We start from the raw sequence: 19,842 nt of genomic DNA, 5'->3' as shown, positions 1-19,842 counted from the left end.
ACTTCGGCGCCAGTTGCAGTAATACCTTAACGCCTGCCGAGATCGCGGAGCAGCGGGTGGAGCAGCGGAAGGCTCGACGCGCCGAAGCGCAAGGTAAACGTCGGCAAGCGGACCCCGAGCTCCGGGCTAGGGAAGCCCAGCGCAAACGGCAACGTCGGCGGGAAACTGCTACGGATGAAATGCGGGCTCGACATGCCCAAACAGCGTCGGCAAGCAAACCCCGCCGTACGCAACGCCGACGTCGAAGCCAAGCGTCAGCGTCGAGCGAACGCGTCGGGTGCGGACAGACGACGCGAGTCCAACGCCCGTGCAGAACGCCGATTGGTTCGATGACAATCTGACCGAGGTCGGTAGCATGCGCAACGAACGCCAACGGAACGCGATCGTGCAAGTGCTCCGGCTTCGCGTCGCCTCATGATCCCCTTTAGCGGGAGATGGTGTAATTTTTTTTTCATATAATAAAAAAGACCCAGCGCATCCTTTAAACGTGCTGCAGAGAGGGGGGTGGCTTTATACGTACCAGTTCAAATAGCTAAGGAGGCCCAGGCTTTAGTCTGGATCCATAACTGTCTTTTGTTTCATTAAGAACCGTTGTCCGGTTGGCAAGATGGCCCAGCCTGCGGAGCCATCTTGAGGGTGGTTGGCAAAACTTTGTTGTTGGCCATATCGTGATAACGCTAAGTTTTGAAAAAAATCTGAGTTAGGCTTCGATCTATAGTTTGTTCTTTTGGCCAGAATTGGTCCTCCCACCTGATTTTCGTGTCGGGATGACACCAAAATCCTGTCGGAATTTTGATATATTTGTGACATTAAATCCAATGGATTTGGCGATTTTCCGCCAAGTACCATTCAGGAAACGCGGAGCCGAGGCGATGTGCGACTTCGCCGCCCCGGGCGTCTCGCGTCCTTCCGACCGAAGCAAAACAAAACGATTTTCGTGACACCAAGCACTTAAGCCTCTTGGATATCCAATTCCCCGTACTGGGATGTGCTTATGTCGCTGGTATAAAGCAAAAAAATTGAATGTCCCGACAATTTCTGCTTGATATTCTGGCGTCAATACTCAGCCAAAGGTAATATTTTAGTCAGAAAAGACAACCTTTTATTTTATTTTCCGGTATGCTACTGTTCAGTGCATTACCAGAAAGAACGTACTTGCGCTCCCAACGAAAACAAATTGTGCGACCCGCTTAAGAGGTGAACGAGAGGCCCGCTGTGTTTTATGAATGGAGGAAGGAAAAACACCAGGAAGCGTCACGTGACAGTCTTGAAGACCAGTCATTTTAAGTCAAGTTTAAGGGAAGAATAGGCCGTAGGCACGTGATAGGCAAGCGCTACTATTGGTCAGCTCGCTTTGGTTGCGTGTGCTACGGGCGCATGGCTTTGTGGGTGGAGCTAAGACTCATTAGGCTGTAAACATGGTCGCAACGGTACGCTCTAGTGTGGGCGCGAGTGCCTCAATGGCTTCCGGTAAGATTACGTGTCCCCGACTTTTTCCCCTCCTGCAAGTGTAGCCTCCTCGCATTTTTACCCACTGAATCCTTCCAGGTTCAGTTGGCGGAACTTTGCGCGTTGGCACAGTTTGGGCGCAATGGTGAAAGTTCTTCTTCTTCTTCTTCTTTTTCTTCTTCTTCTGCTGCTGCTGCTGCTGCTGCTGCTGCTGCTGCTGCTGCTTCTGCTGCTGCTAAATGAACTGCCCGAGCGTCAGGCTAAACCCTGCGGTGCTATGGTTCCGCATAAGGGAGTATCGTAACAGTCATTGAACCTGTCATACATTTTTCACTATTTTCTGTGTCACGTGTGCGTACGCAAGCATACTGAAGAGCACGAGTATCGCGACTTCATGGTCTTAAGTTCGCGGTCATCGAGCCTCAGACAATGTTACCACCAGTACAATCGTTAAACGTGCTGCACAGTGCTACCTCTGTGTGTTTTTTTTTGTTTTTTTAATTTAATACGGACCCTTGCCCGGCCAGCCGGATGGCTCGCTCGCTGATCCACCGGCTGCATCGGCAACGCCCACCCGTATCCGCGAGTTCAACTTGGGGCGCAGCCGTGGAATCTTCTCGAACAGAGCGAATGAAGCAGTCAGATATGTAACAGTGTTCAGGAATCTATCTATCTATCAGGGGCGTAGCCAGGGGGGGGGGGTTGGGGGGGTTCAACCCCCCCCCGAAATTTTTCAATTTTGCTTGCCTATATATACATGCACACATACAAACACACGCACGAACATACATAATGTATGGTTGAACCCCCCTCCCCCCCCCCGAAAAAAATTTCTGGCTACGCCCCTGCTATCTATCTATCTATCTATCTATCTATCTATCTATCCATCTATCTATCTATCTATCTATCTATCTATCTATCTATCTATCTATCTATCTATCTATCTATCTATCTATCTATCTATCTATCTATCTATCTATCTATCTATCTATCTACGTTTAGGTGCTCTCATGGTCTTCTCCTTAACTTGGTTCTGTACACCACAATTGTCGTAGGAAGACATGAGTGTATGACGACCATGATCAGCAGGTCATCACATAAATAGCATGGCATACCTGTTGCGTACGTCGTGAAACCCGTTTCCCCCAGTGAGTCTTGTTGAGCACGTAGTGGACAATATAGGAAATTTGTGTTTACCATACTCAATAAAAGTTATTCTCTAGAGCTTGCTATAGGAAAGGTGCATCAAACCTTTTATATAAGTAGGCAACGGTCACGCGCTTTCCATGTGCCCGTGTAAGCATGTGCCTGGAGTAGCGTGGGTATGGCAGGCTATGCGTGTTTTCTTCCATACTGGGACTCAAGTCGCGTTACCCGGCAAAGCGTCATCAGTTCTGTGTCCGATTTCTGCTGCCCTTGCACGGCGGTGCAGAGTGCGCAAGAACCCGTACGCGCGGCTATATAGGATTTCGTGCCGGTGCAATAGCTTACACGCTAACCGCAAGAAGGCCTGACTCAGCGACTCATCAGAGCGACTGAGGGAGCGTGATTCAGTGCGAGGCAGTGGTTTTTGGAGTGGCTGTGTATCAACAGTCTGCTCGAAACAAACGCAAACACGACGACTTTCAGTCAAGCAACCGCTGATCTACGCACATACTTTGCACATCATTCGACGCATTGTGTATATTATACAGCAGAGCCTGTATGCAGCCGATTCATAAACAAGTAAGTAAATAAACTAGGGGTGTGCGAATATCAAATTTTTCGAATACGAATCGAATACGAATATCCACCTTCGAATATCGAATATCAAAGGAAAAATGCCTCCACACTCCACAGTAACAATATTTTATTTAACATGTAGCTATTTGAAAAAAAAAGAACATTAACAGCCTGACTGGCAACACAACATACACTGCTATCTCCAGAACACAATGTCCAGGCTAGCACAATGCACATCACAACACAAGCAAATATCACAGCATAATCAAAGTAATGACTAGATGGTGTCATGAAGAAATATGAGTTGCTCCACATGATCAGGCAGCAGGCGCTCCCTTCGAACGGAGACAACCCCCCCCCCCCCCTGCCACTGAAAAGGCACGCTCGCTTGGAACAGAAGTGGCTGGTATAGGGAGTTACATGGGGCAAAGCTTTGCCAGACTGGGGTATCTGAACAGTCCGCCACCAGTCACGTGGGTCACTGTCTTTCTTCAGAAGTGGTCCCGCATAGTTAACGAGTGGTAGTGCGGCACGTTACGGCCGCATAATATTCAAAATATACGGTTACATGATCGCCAACAGCGCTGCACGTCGGAGATGCACCAGCAATAAATCATACGTATTGGGGTGCTCGTCGCAGGCAGATATCGTGCCTCCGTGTACTTAGGATGTTTATCGCTCCTCTCGGCAACGTTTTTAGCTATACGAACGCAGCAGAAATGTGGAAGACGAGTTATTTTATGCAGGATAATCGAATCGCATATTCGAATTTTTCGAATATTCGAAGCCATCGAATATTCGAAACTTTTCGAATACACGATTTTCGAATCGAATACGATTATTTCGAATGTAATATTCGACGAATATTCGAAACTTTCGAATATTCGCACACCCCTAAAATAAACTGATCAACGTACCGGCCAAAACGATCAGAGGCAGAAAACGGAAGCACACCGGTGCTGTTGCTTTTTTTTTCGTTTTTCTGTTGTCACACTACAAGTTCGCTAAAGGGGGTCCATATTCGGCTCGACCATAGAGCAAATGAATTGCTCAATTGCCAGAGCAATTATATGGACACGGCATGAGCAATTCTGGCGTCGGCGTCGCCGTCGCAGTGAGGTTCCTTATAAAGTCCAATGTGATAATACGGACCCGGGCTTCGTACGTTCCATGTGCGAGTGATAGCGTGTGAGGGCAGCCGACGATCGTGGCTCAAGCGGGAAGGAAACGCGCCGGCCGTGTCTTTGGTCGCGCAAAACAGCCTCGGGTGGGGGGGGGATGCTGAGTCGCTCTGTAGAAACTGCCAAATTTCATTGGCCGGGCGTGGTCGCGCACGCCCTATTTCGCAGCTGGGATCAGCAGAATCCTGATGTATTTGTGTGTGCTGTGTCCTCACCTCTTACTTTGCGTTGAAGGGACAGATAACACGAAGGTTGCTTCGCTTGATGCAGCGGCCGCGTTGCCTTATGCCAGCTTTTTGTTCATTTACGCCAAATCGGATGCTAAAGTAGTTAGCCACCATCCTAATACCTTTAGTAGGTTAAAAGCTAAGAATAAATACAAGCTCCGCCCATTAAAATGCTTCGCGCTTGTGAATCATCTATGTATGAGAATCGTGGAAGCTGGTTTCCTTTCTAACTAAGTACTTTTTCTGTAATAATGTGAGTTTCATGCATATCTAAAACTAAATGTTTCTTCGTTCCTGACTAAAATATGACATTTGGCTAAGCAGTGGTATTAGTCTCTGATGAAATTTGCCAGGACGTTCAAGTTTTCGACTTCAAGCCAGCGGCACGAACAAATATCTGCGTGTATGGAAACACCGGCTGTCTGAAACATGCGAAAAGTGCTTGACGTCACGGAATTCAGCAAAGATGATTGAATGGAACGTCTATGAAAATTCTCTCGGGATAGGACAGTAAAGGCTGTGGGTGGAGCTTGTACTTATTCATGGAATGCAACCGACCATAGCATAACATTCCATTGTATTGCTGTCGCATTCGCTGTCTCACCCTTGCGTCGAAAGTTACCTTTTTTTTTTTTTTCCTTCATCCATGTCTGGCCCATGCCGCGCCAGCAACAGAACCAGCCGGAAGTCAACGGACCAGCAGAACTTGACCAAATCCCGGTCGAGCTGCTACGCTGAAGGTGAGAGCACCTCGTTAATCGAGTGATGTGAAACCAACACACTAGACGATAGGCTGTTGTGGTGCATGGAGACAAATTTAAATTGTTAGTTATGTTGTTAAACGTTTATGAAGAATCAGAGCAACGATGACTTTTTCGTTGCAGCGAAACTAGTGTGCTCAGGGACAAGAGGTATCTGTTGAGGGGGGGGGGTATTGATTTACCTTCGCAAATGTTGTGTCTAAACGTTATATTTGTGTTTCGCTAGTGGGTGAGACCCCTAAGCGATATTTAGAAACCTTGAACTTGGCACTTCTACCTTGTGTCGTTTCTCAGAACCATCAATATTAGTTTACGTAATTGTGACCTCACATCGAGCACGGAATAGGATCACACAGTAACTTTATACACAAATTCTGGACGGATGTATATGGACTGGGTATATTTACACTGAATTGACATCTACCAGAATGCATCAAAACTTCAGTGGCCTAAAATGTTCACTTATCTCCGAAAGAAAGGATTACGGTAAAAATATCAAATCAAGTCTTTTTAACTTGTAAAATATAGTGAAATCATACTGCTAAAACATGGAGGTACTCAGAAATCTGAGTCATGTTTTTGTCCTATCTGGAGTCTTCGTGCGTAAATGTCATAATGGTTTCGCACGAAACAGCCTAGCAAACACTGATACGACTTGTCAAGTATCGTTATCCTTTTTCTCTTTTGTTTTTGTGCAGTTATCTTCAAACTAAATCTACAAATCGTTATCCATTATCGTTTCTCGATAATGGATGAAATCGCTTCTCCCTTTTTACTTACATTTAACCCACACAAAATCTTTCCAAGAACATGGGATGCTCATAACATCATCGTCAATACCAATTACCTAACAGTAAACTATGGCCCATCACCACGTCCTTAGAGAGCATTCGCGATTAAAATTGGTGCCCCCTGAAAGCAGCTTAGTTTGTCTCAGTGCTGGTGCGTTTATCCTTAAAGGGTAAGATAGAATCGTTAATTGATGCCAAGGAAGCTTTTCTGCATATTGAACTTTCTCTGGCAAGTAAGCATCATGTAGGCTGGGATAGGCGAATCATAATCGGAGTGAAAAAAAAAGCTTTAACAGCTATCACTTTCAAACTTCCCCGTCAAACTCGTGTGTGTGTGTGTGTGTGTGTGTGTGTGTGTGTGTGTGTGTGTGTGTGTGTGTGTGTGTGTGTGTGTGTGTGTGTGTGTGTGTGTGTGTGTGTGTGTGTGTGTGTGTGTGTGTGTGTGTGTGTGTGTGTGTGTGTGTGTGTGTGTGTGTGTGTGTGTGTGTGTGTGTGTGTGTGTTCTCACGCACCTTGCTTGTGACATGTTCGTTTGCGCTGCAATATTATTCGGTGGTTCCATACAACAATCCCGAATCGCAACACTAGTTGGCTTCATCGGCTGTCACATATGTCGGTGCGCACCAGACAGTCAGTTAAACCATGTGTAGATGAACTTGCTATATTTGTAGAATATAGTTACAACCTCGATGGGCAATCTAGAAGATAAACTAGCCCCTTTCAGTTGGTTGGTTGGTTGAAAAACTTTATTTGGGTCCTGCAAGGCGCGCGTCAGCGCGCAGCGGGCGACTCCCACGTCGGGACCGTCAAACCAAGCCTGCCGGCCGCTCCGCGGGCCTGCTGGACGGCCCAGAGCTGGTCAGCCAGGTGCGTAGAATTCTTTACTCTGTTTGAAGTGAGCTCCCCAGCAAAGCAAGCAGTAGATATGCTAGAGTAAAAAAGCAGGACCACATAGAAGGTGGGTCATATACAAACACAAGATGAGCGCTTTCTGTCTTTACGTCTGTATCGTAATTGCGTTTTTGGCACAAGTGAACATTTACGGCACTGTAATAGGCGCACCAAGAAGCCCAACAACTAATAGTCATAAATATCATGGAGTTTTATGTTACACAAAACGGTCTCGTATTGGATTTCTGCAGCGAAAACACCGGTAATCCTTTTAAGAGATTGTAAATTATAGTTTTTAAGGGTGAGGTTTTCCTTTCTTCTTTCTTTTCAATTTTTAGCACGGCAAATAGTGCTTTCTACCACTGATTGAAAAAAGTGGCAAGTCTATCTTGATGTTCACTTCTGTTTCAATGGTTATCGCATTTACGGTGATGCAACGTATCAGCAGCGCAGGTTTACACCGCTGTAAGTTTACACCATTGCAATTAGCATCTCATTCTATATTCCGTGTGAACAGACTGCTCCGGCCTGTAAACAGTATTGCTCTTTTCGCTCGCACATGGACCGTGACCTCGTACGATGTCTTAGTCCTTGCTAAAGATATTTTAATACTGCGTTCTGTGCATTCTTTTTCAATACTCGCTTCTGTGGCGGCGTTTCTCATTTACATAGCGAGATACTGGTGAGGTAGAAAGTCATTCAAGGTTGACCAATATTACCGCCACGTGGCTTACTTCAAGTGCAAATCGTGCGAGGTTTTACGCAATAACAGCTTCTCGCCGCTGGTAATGCGTATTGCTGCTGGCATTGCAACATGTGGCACGTCTCTGAAACTAAGATCGGCCGCAAGCGACATTCGCAGTATAGATCTGCCGCTCAGCCCATGTCCCATATTTTGTCCACGTAAAGGTATGCACTGCATGTCCAGCTCTGGTGATCGATCTCCCTCTAATACCGTAAATTAGTATCGCAACTACTTAAACAAAGGATGTGCGAAATGAGATCCGGCTTCTGCCTCTCCAGTGTAAAAATAAAATGGCGGCAAGCTTCCCAAAACTATAAACAGTGGTACAAAAAAAAACGCAGCGTTTGTGCCGTTCTTTTTTTTTTTTTCCTACATTTCTCGTACCGTGTTCTGCTTGCGCTTGCCATCATGAGTATTTTCCAACTCACCCAATTTGCTACCCTAATTTGAACTATCGTGTGCAAGGAGCCTTCATTAATCACAGTCCTGTCGACACATTCGCCAAGGGATGGAGCTTAGTGAAACGTGGAAACGATATACCCAACACCAGTCAACAGTTGCCAAGAGTTTGGGCAAAGCCACTTTTGCTATTAGGCGAGCAAACATGGTAGACTTTCCACATTAGGCGTCAGATAAACACTTTTCAAGTGCATATTTCTTCTTTATTATCATATTATACGATAGACTACCAGTGTTCGTTTTAAATTTTAAGCTTCAAAATGGTGTTCTTGAAGCTCACTGAAAAATGTTGCCCGAACTGTTTGCGGTCTACTTTCGAGAAAAGTGTTCTAAATTATCCCAAGTATGTAATAATACTGTACTGGCGTAAAGGGGCCGGCGGCCGCATTTTCGATGTAAACGGAAATGCTAGAGGCCCGTGTACTTAGATTTAGGTGCACGTTAAAGAACCCCAGGTGGTCAAAATTTCCGGAGCCCTCCACTACGGCGTCTCTCATAATCATATCGTGGTTTTGGGACGTTAAACTCCTACAATTATTATTATTATTATTACGGTGTCGCGTTCGACTTGGAAATTTCGCCGCATTTTCTTGTTTTCGTGTTGTGACATTTCTGCAAATGATAAATATTACGTAGGTTAACATATTTATGATAGCTGTAAGCGCCCACTACATGGCTGGGCCTCCGGCGTGTCGCGAACCGTAAAGGCGACAAATGGCAATGTTGTGTTAGATTTCACAAAATGAATGCTACAACCGCTTTCGGTTTGTTTGTTTGTTTGTTCGTTCGTTCGTTCGTTCGTTCGTTCGTTCGTTCGTTCGTTCGTTCGTTCGTTCGTTCGTTCGTTTGTTTGTTTGTTCAGCAATTCATGATCCGCGTCACCAGCTCAGCTGCTTATTCAGCGGAACCCTTCCACACATTATACTCGTGCAACTTGCGGTAGCTTCACAAGTTATCTGAAGTAGCATATTGATATCTGTCTTTATTATTATTTTGTCAGAAGCAGTTGGTGCTAGCGAACGTCAACCGCACTCAGTGGAACATATGTCGTCTTTACCTGTATATATACACAGTAGGAACGGTGCGACTTAGTTCCTTCGTTACCGCGCATTTTGTACGCAGCAGCAGAAGTGAAGCTTTTTCAATTCATAGCCTGGTAGCAACAGCACATTTCGAACCGCTTACGTGTTCCGTATGATGTTGTTTCATCCTTTCATATATCTGCAAGTGTATGTTCGAACGGTGTGATTGGCGTGTTTTACAAACTTTTATTAGCTTTTATGCATCGCCTTCAATATTTTTTTTTTAGAAATGTGCATATCTGAATGCCAAAAAAAAACGGCAGGAAGTGGAAGATGGAGGCCTGCGATGAAAAAATCCGTACATAGGCAGTGGGTGCTCGAGCCATATCTGAATGGTAAGACAGATAGAAATGTAAAGTTTATTAATTGCCTGCGGTTCTTTGGCTTGAGCCCAAAGGTGAGTGGTCTCTTCTGTCAAGGCAGCCATGAGTCGCTGCTGCGGCCCGTGCTTATTTCATATTTCACACGCTGTAGCTGGTCTTCAGGATATTGTACTACAAGCAGAGCCTCCAATTGGTCTGCCGACTGCCCCTCTGCTTGAATTTTTTTTTCTTTCCGACGCGTTGTTCCCTAGTAGTGGCGATGACGGTTGTACGTTGCTCGTACATCTCAAAACCATGTGGTACAGGTAACCGGTGAGCCGGACTTGTACAAATTCGCGGGCAGTGCCGGCTGGTAGTTTAATATCGAGAACCAAGCGAGGCAGCGTCGATCAGAGTCCAGAATAAAGTATAACGTAGACGTGGTGCGGAACGAGAATGTCGCGATTACTAAAACATATTTTCCCCTCTTCTTCTTTTTTTTTGTGTGTGTGAATATTTTTCACTTGACATTCAATGTCAGTTAGAGGGCTTCGCCTTTACTTATGAGTGTTGTTGTTTTGGTTTACTAAACTCGATCTGCACGCAATCCACGGGTGAGCATTACACCTGCTTGGGCAGATAAATACTGACAACTAGATTCAGTGTCGCATAGCGTCAAAGTGCGCCTTGATTTACATTTCCTTGCATACCTTGGTAAAGACGCATTTTGTGCATTTTAAACACCCACACTTCTCTTTTTTTGTTAGGTTTCCTTCGATTTCTTCTTGCTTTTGCTAGTGCAGCAAGTCATATAAAAAGAAGCGCGAAAAAACTGGTTCTCTACCGAGAGCCTATGAGTACCTCGTTGCAGACGCGCATGAAATGACACCTTGAACGTAAGCAAGCCATCCTTGATTTTCTTGTATGTCTTTTACAAGGTATTAGACTCCAAACTTAAAGGGACACTACGATGAAGCACTAAATGAGGTTGCACTAAGAAGCTATCCTTTCATAACTCTAATGCAGATAATATTGCAATCATATCTTCAGTATTCAAAGGGTCAAATTTCATTTTTTTTTTTAAAGTTCGCTCCAAAATTATAGCGCCTTATTGCCCATGTGATGCCACGGATTTGAAAGCCTTTCTTCGCATATTTTGGCCCCATTGGCTCAATAAAATTTCCTGAAAATTACTGCGTTAAGTATTCAACACATTACTTATACGACACGAGTTTTTCTGACACTACGTTAATTTTTTTTCTCTGTCTTTAGCGTCCCTTTAAGTGGAAATTTCTTTTTAATCTCTTCCTTGCCTGCACTTCCTTATTCAACCTTTTTTGTGTGTTGTATTACCTATACATGCATGACGACGGGATAATTTTATTATATTACGTAATTACATGTATATGCCTGGCGGCACAACAGCTATTGCGTGGGTGACAGAGGCGGTAAGGAACATATTTAAAGGAGCGCTTTTATTATCTGTTTATTTGCAATTCCACATACGTCTCCGTGCCATGGGCCTATGAGCAGATTGCGAGTGATGTATTACGATAACAATTTCGCTGGTGGCCGCAAACTAAATATAACTATAACTCACTGAGACCACTAAGAAAAAAGAATTACGCTAAGGGTTCGCTCGGACTTATGCCCACCAGAATTCTACTCAATCGGGTTTACTCGGACTCCGACTCAAAAAAAGTCCTGCTCAGACCCACTCACTGGGACCCAAACTCATAAGAATTAGAGTAGACCAGTCTCGCTTGCGCTTCAATTCACCGAAATTACACTCCGCCAAGCTCACTTGGGCTCGTACTGACCAGAATTTCTCTCAGCCAAACTCACTCAGGATCAAACTCACGGGTCGGTCCGAGTAGGAGTGAGTCTGAATGAATCGTATCATCAGTGAGCTTGTAGACCTATGACTAACATAGTATATGTGTCTTTGATGATAAAGGCATGCGATTCTGAGATTTCTCCTGCCCACTTCTCAAAGATAAGTAACCAAAGCACTATCAAATAGTGCGATAAATTTGACTGCGGAAAACTTCCTTGGAGTGCACAACGAATATCGAGCATGAAAAAAGTTCCGGAGCAGTCACGTATACGTGGAAGTCACAAGGTGAAAACACATCGTAAATGTGTCGCGCCCACTAGCGTACTTTCCCGTCGGCGCCAGCCATTCAGCGAAACCGAGCCAACGCTTCCTGTTTACTCAGTCGCAACGCGGGTCAACGTATCCTTTTGTGCACCGGCTCATGAACCAGAGAGAGAGAGAGAGATAATAAAACGAGAGAAAGGCAGGGAGGTTAACCAGAATTGTAGCATCCGGTTTGCTACCCTACACTAAGGGGAGGGGGAAAGGGAAAGAAAGATGGAAAGGACAGCGAAGAGAAGAGCAGGCGCGCGATAAAAAAAAAAGATATAAACAAAAGGAAGCTGTAGATCGGCAGTACTAAAGCCTATTCAATAGGCCACTGGCACGCAAAAAGTTCAGTAAGGCCTTAAACGATTTTCGCTGTGCAGACAGTTCAGGTCGGCATTCCAGCACTGACTGTTCCGACAGGGGTCTGTCGTCAAGGCGGGCCAACACAGCAGCTAGCGACAGTCTGTGCGAGCTGTAGCGAGGGCAGCGACAAAGAACGTGTTCTATCGTTTCTTCGCTGTCACACTGGCTGCAAGTAGCACTCTCTGCCATGCCGATTCGGAAGGCAAAAGATTTGGTGAAAGCAACACCAAGCCACAGTCGACAAAGCACCGTTGCCTCGAGTCGAGAGAGTCCGGACGGAGGCCAAAGTCGACGACACGGGTCCAGTCTATGCAGTCGTGTGTGCTGTAAACTTGGTGTGTTCCACAAGGATTTTATGTCTTCATTGGCAATCTCTCGAATTTTCATCGCAGCATCCGTTCTTGATAACGGGATGGATTCTTGTACGCCGTCTTCGTGTGCAGTTCGAGCAGCAGCGTCGGCATGTTCGTTGCCCAATATGCCGCAGTGACTTGGAAGCCACTGAAAGGTGATGTCATGCCCTTGAACGAAGAGGTGATGGAGCAGCTCTCTAATTTCCAACACGAGTTGCTCGTGAGGTCCACGGCGTAAGGCGTATATCAGGCACTGTAAAGCTGCCTTGGAGTCCGTGAACACGCTCCATTTCTTGGGTGGTTGGTCATAAATTACTCTAAGTGCGCTACGCAGAGCAGCAAGTTCCGCAGCTGTCGATGTAGTCTGGTGGGATAGCCTAATCTTCACGGTGGTTGTTCTTGCAGGAAAAATCACCGACCCTGCAGACCCATCCACGGTAGTTGAGGCGTCAGTATAGAGATGACTATGCTCGCTGTACGTCTCGTACAACAAAAGAAGAGAAAGCTGCTTGAGCGCTGGTGACGAAAGCTGTGCTTTTGACCTTATACCTGGAACCGTGAGGCGAACTTGTGGATGAGTCATACACCATGGGGGAGTTGGAACTCTTGCTGGAGCTGTATATCCTGTTGGTAGGCGTGTACGGTAGGACAGGACTGTCTGACAAAATGAGGCACGAGGTCGGTCTTCAGGCAGAGAGGCTAAATGATGGGTAGGGGCGCGAGCAAGATGCCTCACGTGTGCTCTGAGCGCTTCCATTATAATATGCGTCTTGGCCGGGTAGTCGTTTGCAATCGCAATGGTCTCAGCTGTTGACGAACATCGCGGTAGCCCCAGACAAACTCTAAGAGCCATAGCCTGAACGCTTTCGAGTGTGCGAATATTGGTTCTGCAGGTATTGGTCAGCACAGGCAGGCTGTATCGCAAATAGCCGAGAAAAAGCGTCTTGTACAGTTGCATCATTGCATGTACTGAGGTCCCCCAGGTTTTCCCTCCAAGATACTTGAACAGATGGGCAATGTCCGTCAGGCGCCTCTTTAGGTAGGCCACGTGAGTACCCCAGCAGAGGTCCCTATCAATGATCACACCTAAAAATCTGTGCGTCCTGACATAAGGTATGACTTGGCCGTCGATAGATATAGCGTATGGTTTCATTGGCTTGCGGCTAAAAGCAATCAATGCACATTTCGCTGGCGAGATCTTGAGACCTTGTTCATTGAGGTACATCGATATCAACGTCGCAGCTTTCTGAAGCCTTGCGCGTACCTGAGGCCGGGTCACGCCAGATGCCCAGACGCAGATGTCGTCAGCATACATTGATAGCTCGACCACACTCGGTAGTCTTTCCACAAGACCAATGAGGATGAGGTTGAAGAGAGCTGGACTCAATACGCCACCTTGCGGAACTCCACGGTGCGTGTGGTGTTGGGAGGTTGGACCATCTTCAGTGTTCACAAATAGAGTCCTTCCTTGTAGGTAATTGCGTGTCCAACGATACAGTTGACCACCTAGGCCCACTGATCCCATGGCTTCTAGGATGGCGTCATGAAGAACGTTGTCGTACGCTCCTTTTACATCAAGGAACATGGCAACAGATAATCTTTTACATGTCTTTTGATGTTGGACATACGTGACAAGATCGATAACATTGTCGATGGAACATCGGTGACGTCGAAAACCAGCCATGGCGTTCGGGTATATCTCGTAGTATTCTAGGTACCATTCTAGTCTGGCGAGGATCATTCGCTCCATGACCTTTCCAACACAACTTGCCAGCGCAATGGGTCGGTAAGAGGTAATCTCTAGGGGAGACTTTCCAGGCTTAAGAAGGGGTACCAAGCGGCTGATCTTCCAATCTTGGGGAACCATGCCATCCTGCCAGGACTTGTTGAATATATGAAGGAGCGCATCTCGTGCACGTTCACCAAGGTGGCATAATAGCCGGTAAGATATGTCGTCCGGGCCAGGCGACGACGACCGATTACATAGGGCGAGCGCCGCGTCAAGTTCTTGTATTGTGAACGGTAGATCCATGCGCGTGTCCCGCGAATCCGGGATATCGTCCAAGGTATGCATACTTGGGCACGTTGATTGGCCCACAATCATAGTGCAGAAATCTTCTGCCACCTCAATTTCTTGTCGGCGCTGGAAGAGCGCGAGGGCCTTGAACGGAAAGCGCTGTTCCGGAACAGAACGTAGGCCTCGCACAGTTCTCCATATTTGAGACAGTGGTGTACGAGGATCAAGCGACGCGCAAAATTTTTTCCATCGTTGTGCCTCTAGTTTATCGATGCGGCGTTGTATCTTCTTTTGCATGCGCCGGGCTGTTCTTAGATCATCCATGGACTTGGTGCGTCGGTATCTTCTTTCAGCACGACGGCGGATCGCACGAAGTCTCTCTAACTCCAGGTCGAATTCAGAGTACTTTGGAGAGCACATTAGTGTGCGCATAGCCATCTGAGCCGTTTCCTTAATAGCTTGCTCAAGTCCACAGGGAAGGCCTTGCTGACAAGCGTCCTCAAGTTGAGTTTTGAACTTCGTCCAATCTATTCTTCGTATTGTGGTAGATGAATACGTGTTGGAAATACCTCTGATCTTCAGGTAGGTGGGAATATGGTCGCTTCCATGTGTTTCAATGTCCAAAAACCACTTTACTTGCGTGGCGAAGTGGCGCGACACGAATGACAAATCAAGGCAGCTGCTGTATGTGGTGCCTCGCAGAAACGTAGGACTTGCATCGTTGAGGAGGACGAGACCATGACTGGCGACCAATGAAGCTAGACGCCGTCCCGTTGAATTGGTCCTTGAGCTTCCCCAAATGGTATGATGTGCATTGAAGTCCCCGGTAATAACCCATGGACCCGGATGGGCCTTTAAAATGTCGTCCAGTCGTTTCGCGTCGAATCGACTTGATGGGGAGAGGTACACACCCAGGAGTGCGAAAGTGACCTTTCTATTTTTAACAGTCAAGCACACATACTGATTGTCGTCGTGAGGTTGCACTGGCTGAACGACGTAAGCAAGCTCTCGTCGAATAAAAACAACTACCTTGCTACTTTCGATGTCGCTTGATGAGAAAAATGACTCGTAGCCGGATAGTCTGATTGGGTGTGATAATTTCGGTTCACATATGACAATGACTGGAAATCGGTATAGACGAACAAATTGACGGAAATCGGAGATGCGAGATCTTAGACCTCTCGCGTTCCATTGAATGATCGACGATTCTCTGACCTCCTGTCGAAATGACCTGTGATTGTCGGCCATGGCTTCACTCAAGGCTTGCAAGGACTGGGCACAACGCGTCCAGCACCTGTAGCCCGCTTCGAGCAGATGGCGTATCGATGCTTGTCAGAAGACCTCTGATGACACTCACGATAGATCGGAGCATAGGAACGATTTGACGATCTATTTTCGAAGCCTCGTCAACAACAGAATCCGGTTTCGATGGAAGCACGGAGCGTGGAGGCTGCTTGGAAGTCCGTGTGCTCGTGAGGGCGGGCCAGTCTTCCGGGGGGAGAGGCTTCGTCGTTGGAGGCCTTCTTGTGCTGTCCGGCTTTCTACTAGAAGTTGATGTTGTTGGCTCAAATGGCGTACGACCACCGCCGTGACTGGAGCGTTTTCGTCGATGGCGGCGCCGACGTCGGATTTTCGTTGAGGCTTCTCTATGGGTGGAGTTATCCCTGACCATTTGCTTTAGAATATCAACTTCATTTTTGAGTCTTGGGCATTCCTTAGACGTGGCTTCATGGGTACCTTGACAGTTGCTGCATCTAAATGTGGTTGCACAGCAGGTGTCTACCGTGTGTGACTCCGCACACCGGGGGCATACGGCAGAGTTTACGCATACGCCCTTGACATGGCCGATCTTGAAGCACTTATGGCATTGAAGCGGCTTTGGAACAAACTGTCGTACGACATGCCGGAAGTGACCAACCTTGACGTGCGTGGGGATAGAGTCACCCTTAAAGACTATCTTCACGCAGCGGCTGTTTTCCGAGGCGGCATACTTGCGTGATGATCACTCCCTCATATGCCGGTTTTATGAGAATGGGCAGGTCCGTGTTTGGAATTGCCAAGTCAATATCGTAAATTACACCTGCAGTGCAGGTCCCATCTATTGGAACGACTGGTCGTACTTTGACGCTTCCCAACTCTGTCATCGGTCGAAGTTTCTCCAGTGTGTCTGCACGTATTGTGTCGACAGCTAAAACATTCTTACGTGTATTTAGCCGGACCTCCTTGATTTCATTTGGTGCTATTTCCTCAAGAACAGCAGAGATAGCTTGCCTGTTCAATACTCGAAGGCTGACGGAAGGATCCACGGGCATGAAGAGGATCGTGTGCGGCCAGCGTTCACTTCCCGCCTTCATGGTTGACGTACTCGCCGGTGATGACGCCTTGATGAGCCTCCTTTTGGCCTTTCGACTCCTCACAGACACGAAGCTGTCGTCCGAGGAGTCGTCGCCAGTGACTGAGTATATATCTGTGTCTTCGCCAGAGGTGCACCAAGAGCCTCGTTTCCTTGATGAGCTTCCAGACGGGCCAGCAGTCGGCTCTTCGTCCATGGGAACGAGAGCAGGTGCATCTCTTGAGCTTTCGCTGGTGCTGGGCCATGACCCTTGAGCCACTGAAGTTCTTGGGGTCGTCGACTTCTGGCCGCGCGGGCCTGCAGAAGTCACTGTGGCCATCGCCACAAGGCTGGACGCGGAGGGCGCCCCAGTAATTGTAGAAAATATGACGAAAATCAGCTAGCAGTGACAGACGCGCTTACTCTAGACGCACGGGTTGTACCATGTCATTGAGGAGGTAACCGAGCCAGGTGAGTACATCAGAACCGACCTCATAGGACCACGATGTGTTTTCGCTCTTTCTCTCTCACTTCTTCCGGAATCACCTGCTAGTGGACCCGTGAAATGTGAGAAAAGCTGCGACACCTTTAAACTTCGTTCGTCGCTACACTCACTTTTCCGAGCACAGGAAAACCTTCGAACCTCTAAACGCAGTCACGCGAAAACAGCGCAGAAGACAAAGAAGAGATCAGTGAACGAAATAAGGAGAAGGAGACAGTGGGGAGTGAGAAAGGGCATCCATTGTCTTGTCGCGTGTATCCATATAAGGCATCTCGCGGAAATCAAGAGTCCGCCACTCAGGTTTCGATCAAGCGTGGTGGTGAGTGTGCTATAGTCATCCGAGAGAGATCGTCCGTCGCGGCCCTCACCGGCAACGTTTGCAGAACACGCGTGTGGCGGTCGCCTAGCACGCTTCCGCCACCCCTCCCCGCAACACTTACCGAGTCGCGCTGGTGTTCCTTTCGAGGTGAGCGCCGAATGGCGCGTATTTCTCTTTTTTTTTTTCCTCCCCAGACGGGGTGCAATCAGTGGGTGGCGGCGTCCACGGACGTTCTCTTTCGCCGAAAGCAGCGGCGGTGGTTGCAACTTCGTCCCCATAGCCCCCTAACGAAAGCGGTGGTGGCCGCGACGGCAACTGGTGTGACGGGTTGATTGCCGAAGCAAACAAGGAACGGCGTAGCAGCTGAGATCCGCGAGCGGGGGGGTCAGCCGAGCGAGACGTGTACGCGCCGTGTTAAGACAGCGCTTTCATTTGTATGGCTTTCGTTTTTTTTTTCTCTCTGCTCCGTCGCAGTGACGCTGTCGACGGCACCGAGACGAGAGCAGAACGAGAGACGACGCGCCCGGACAGTCAGCCAGCAGCAGCAGCAGCAACCCGACGCCGAACGAGTCAGTCACTCAGTGAGCGGAATCATGGGGACGCCATATAGACGAGCCTCCGTCGCGCTCCTGTTCCTCGTGACCGCGGCTAGCACCATGTTCTCTGTCGACGGAACCGGCAAGTGCGTGATGCGGGGCATCTGCGACGCCGACGGCACCAGGGCGCCGTGCGTCTACAACGGCGAACCGAAGCCGATCGAGAGCGCCTCCGGCCGCGGAGTCCTGGAGACCGTGTGCGGCGACGTGCTGGGTAACGTGACGCAGCCTCTGTGCTGCGACGCCGGCCAGGCGGAGGACTTCGCTGAGAACCTGCAGTCGGCCAAGGCCATCGGACTGGACAACTGCGCCGCCTGCAGCCGCAACTTCCGCGCGCTCATGTGTCACATGCTGTGCTCGCCGCAACAGGCCGACTTCATGCAGCTGCTGAAGAGCGAGGTGAGCGAGGACAAGGAGAGTTACGTGTCGTCGCTCAACTACTACGTCACGCCGGCGTTCGTGAGCGGCATGTTCGATTCGTGCAAGGACTCGCGGAGCAAGATACCCTCTATCAGCCTCTTCAACTTCATGTGCGGTCGCTGGCACACCGATTGCACCGCCGAGCGTTGGTTGAGCTTTCTCGGCGCGTCTCCCAGTGACGGTGGACTGTCGCCCATGAGTGTCAAGCACGTCCAAACGGACAAAGAACACAAGACGCCCGAAGGAGCAGTCTTCAAGCCGCTGTCTGTCGAAACGTTTGCGTGCAACCAGAGCAAGGGTTCCGTCAAAGCCTGTTCCTGCGAAAATTGCAAGCCTGCGTGCTCGTAGCGCAGTGCCTCTGTCAGTAATTCTTCGTTGCTCCTCTTTCATACTCCAGTGACGACGTCTTCGAGCCACGTCATTGGTTTCAAATGACAGACGTGTGGTTAAAGTGGCTGTGTGAGCATCTGTGGTGTAAAACACGATTACCTAGCAAGTCGGATTGTCAACTTCAGATTTGTAACCGAGGCATTGAGGTAAAGTGCCGAGTGAGTTCAGGAAATATTACGTGAAGAACACCCCGGACAATTCTCTGGATATGAATCAGGCTAAATATACGTTTCCTTCAATGTCTTCTCTAACGAAGTCATACCAAAGGAACGCACGCCGGTCGCTCTAGAAGTGCCAATTCTAGACGAAAAGATCGGCGAGATTTCTGTACTGTATCGCTTTCAGTGTTGTTACTTAAAGCGAATTCTACTGGAGCAACTGTCGCGTCGCATTGTGGCCTGCGGTTATTTCATTTATCCTCCTTTCCACATGGTCAAAATTTCTTTTTAAACTGTTGTTGACGTGTTTTCATTTGTCCTCAAGATGCAAATAAAAATACGGACGTAGAAGTGTCTCCGTCGCCCGGAATGTCAGAGAGTTAGTGCATATCATATCATATCCATGCACTCCGACGTTGTTATGCTAACAACACATGATCTTCTTAACAGTGTGTACACAGTGTGTACAAGTGTGGTCTGACAAGTTTTCCGGTGTTTGCGCCTTCTCATCGCCTAAAGCTCATAAACATTGGTATCAGATCGGTATCAGCCTAAAGTTTCTCGAGCTACCCACAGTGGTTTCTTGTTATCATAACGTCGACCTTACCGTGATACGAGTCTTCCACAAAGGCTTCG

This window comes from Rhipicephalus sanguineus, chromosome 3 (genome assembly GCF_013339695.2).
Source record: "Rhipicephalus sanguineus isolate Rsan-2018 chromosome 3, BIME_Rsan_1.4, whole genome shotgun sequence".
NCBI lineage: Eukaryota > Metazoa > Arthropoda > Arachnida > Ixodida > Ixodidae > Rhipicephalus > Rhipicephalus sanguineus.
This window is presented reverse-complemented; position numbering follows the sequence as displayed.